The 3,748-nt window shown below is 29.2% G+C and overlaps 1 pseudogene; it reads left to right on the forward strand.

Annotated features, from left to right (window-relative positions):
* The window catches only part of LOC110427561 ((+)-delta-cadinene synthase isozyme XC14-like), a 21,682-nt pseudogene extending 19,063 nt beyond the window's left edge, over positions 1-2,619 (forward strand).
* The last annotated feature ends 1,129 nt before the right edge of the window (positions 2,620-3,748 follow it).

Here is a 3,748-nt window from a genome sequence, read left to right on the forward strand (position 1 = left end):
TTTTATGTTATATAAAAATACTTTTTATATTTCTAAAAATTTGTTTTAAATAAATAAGAAAAATAAAGTTAACTTTTTTTCATTGTGAACAAAGGCGTTTATGATTAATAGAAAGTTATTTATTAAATATCTTTTATGGTAATTTTAACCAAAATTATAACTTATATAAGTTGTTTTATAAAACACCTTATCTATAAGAAAGAGCTTAAAAAAATAAATTTAATGTAATTTTAAAAATTATTTTTTTTAATAAAAACTTCATAATAGCTTTTAATGTGTTTGCATTTTATGGTTTGGACAGCCAATTTTCTAGACAGCTTTGTGCACCAGCAGCACCTCTTTAACATAAGGATGTACATCCACATCCGTACATCTTTTAATGTGTCATGTACTTAAGGGTTATAGTCTTTTGAACATTTTCTTTATTTCTTTGCAACAATAAAGTCCAAAGTTTTTATCTTTGGCATTAGCAATAAATTTGTGCAATTCTCTAAAAAAAATGCTAATACACGTCTTGAAAATTTTGAAAGTACCAGGGAGACTCATAAGAGGCTCACACAATAGAAATTTGGAGACGTATCATATAGATTGAGAACATGTGTGGAAAAGTATGTTTAATTTAAATATTATTTATAAATATAATAATATCTTTAAAGCTGACTTTAAATCTAAAAGGTCATGTCCAATATTCGTCTTAAGTTGATCCAATAAAAATCGAAAAATTCATGAGCACTTCTAATTTTTAATGAAAATATATTATTTAACAACGATTGCTATATTTTCCTACAAGCTTAGGTTTAACTTTTAAGATTAAAATTGTTGTTCTTTCTCATACAATTTTTATAGTTAAAAAAAAAGATAAAGAGAGAAAAATTGGTTATTTTACTTTAGTTTAATTGCTATTCTATATATCAATGATAGAGTTTTTAGAGGAGATTCTTGTTATATATTTATTTATTAATTTATTAATTTTAATAAATATATGTCAACCCTTTAATTTTGCTTGTGGATATAAATTTAACATGTAATTAGAAAAGTACGCATGCTACACAGTGGGTAAAAATTTTATAAAAAATCATATTGAAATGAGTAGTTATTAAGGGAGAATATTAGAATATGATATGTTTTTTGTTGAAATAATGAATTTTCTGTTTGTTTACAATGAGGTGTAAGGAAAAAGTGATGGAAAAAACTATATTAATATATAAAAAATAATATTTATTATAAGATAGATACAAATTCTTACACAATATAAGAAAAAGCAAATCGAAAATAATAATAATAATGTCGTTAACATAAATAGTCAAAGTAAAATAAAAAGTACTTCATTATCTAATAAAATATTCCAATTAACATATATCAGAAGAATAACCTAAAATTAAAAGAAAAACTATTCAATTATTTAATAAATATTGAAGTCTCAAATCTTAACAATAAATGAGAAAAAAGAAAAATAAAATAAGATAAAAAGCATATTTGTATAATTACCCAATTGATAAGTGATGAATTGATTCCAATAGTGACTGAAAAAAAATTGTAAATGACTAAATTAGTTATAAATATTATTTCTATAAATGATCAAACTAAAATAAAAAGTACTTCATTATTTAATCAGTAAAATATATGACCTTAATACGTCTGAGATAATGTGGAACTAAAGCAATAGCTAGAATAGTAATAATAATGGAATAAAAAATGACAAAATAAGAACTTAACATAAAATAAAAATCCAAATATAACTCCTAAGCACCAACTAAAAGGCCCCTAACTATACCTAAAAAGAGGATATGTATAGTCCACCAAAGTCCAAAACCACTTTTTCAGCCTGGAGAAGGACATTTGTCCTAGGGCTTCTGCCAATTGGCACAGCTGGTGTGTCCTATAAAGAATATTAGATCTGTGACTGCGACCTTTCAAGTTAATATACAGCCAAACTATACAAATACAGGAGGTAGGACACGATAGTGATGCATCTCAAGTCATGAAAGAAGCTGGCATTATGAGTCAGACGTCAAGATGCATTTTCCATACTTATTTAGGTATGGAAAACTTCCTTACATGAAAAATTAGAAGAACAAAAAGGAAACTGCTGCCAGTAGAACAATGTGTTATGTTAAATGTAAGACCTCATCTCATATGATCCATTGTCGTAGCAATCAAATGGTGCAGAGCTCGATGTGAATAAGAAAGAACCTTCACCAAGCCCAAACCAATAGCTTAATTTCAGTTAGAAGAGTCAAAGTAACCAATTCAAACTTTGCTACTAATAGAAAACCTACGATTCCTCATAAAAGTAAGCTTTTCCCACAGCTCCTAATCAGTGACTACTACCATAAAATACCAATATGGCTAGTTAGTAACAAACATAAACAACAGAGACGCAATACAGGCAGCGAAAATTTTCCACGAAGTTCAAAGCTGTTAATGGAAAGTCCCTTCCAGGATGAAGCACAAAAGTTAGCCTTGATTACGGGGAAAAGGAACAATGCACTTAAAGTGGCTGCAATTCTACTCACATTGGAAACTTGTGCATTGCCAAAGTACTGCTTTGGCAACAAATTTTCTGTTGATGGTGCTCACAGCAACAGCGACCGTCCAGGGCCCATAATTGGAAACTGAATGCCGCCATGGTCCAGAATTACCGACAGAATTTGATGTCACTATACCATTTTTAATGGCATGGAAAACACCAATGGCAATAGGGTCTTCATTTTATACCAGTGGCGAGTTAGCACCAAGGTACACTGATATTACCTCAACACCATTTGCCTTTATCCCATATCTATGCCTCAACAGTCTTTCCCTCCACCTATTTCATTTAAAAAAAGAAAGAAATTAGTGGTAGATTACACACCCACAATTTACCAAACTGCATTACCAATACCATTATTACTAATGATAAAGGGTCAAAGAAAGTTCTAATAAATCGAATATGACGGACTGGCAAGGGCAAGAAAGTGTTGTTCTTGCAAACTCAAAAACTCAATTATTATATCATGGGCACATAAACAACAACAATACAATTCCTATTATTAAAAATGGGAACAAAACGACATTATACAGCTTGGATTAACATAATATCATCTTTTTCAATTCAATAAAATAATCTACCAATAGAGGGGGGAAAAAACAGACAATTGTTTTCTCATTAACACAAAAATCTTCTAGTCCTTGGAGCACAGTAGCTTGATAAATAACATAAAAGCAGGAAAAAACTTTTAATTGATCAACTGACATGTAGAATTTGTTACTAAAAATAGAATGGAACAATCATCTTAAACTCAACTATATGGTTTCAAGATTCAAAAGGAAATGACGCGAAAGGCCCTCCAATGATCATCACTTCCTGGTCATTTCTTTCTTTCCTCACTACACATCATTCAAAATGAACTTCCATGCCAAAATCATATAATAATTATCTAATTAACCAACACAACATTTCACAGTCAACTTGTAACACCCCACATCCTCGTATAGGAGCCAACCAAATCTCATCAACGAGACGGAGGGTTGATGGATGTAAATCTAAGTGCAAAAGAGCAGTGATAAGTGAAAGAAATATTTTGAAATAAAATTTTTCGTACGCTAGAAAATGATAATTAAATAATAATATTTTATCGAGAATGAATTATCAAGATCAAAAGAGTGATTCAAAAGTGAACCGGGAAAAAGTGAGACATTTTGGGTTCCAACGAGACAAGTTGAAAATTTTGAAATAAAATAATATTTTATTAATAAAATAATATTA

Source organism: Theobroma umbraticum, unplaced genomic scaffold, assembly GCF_002168275.2.
Source record: "Theobroma umbraticum cultivar Fairchild unplaced genomic scaffold, ASM216827v3 scaffold_106.0, whole genome shotgun sequence".
In the NCBI taxonomy this organism is placed as follows: Eukaryota; Viridiplantae; Streptophyta; class Magnoliopsida; order Malvales; family Malvaceae; genus Theobroma; species Theobroma umbraticum.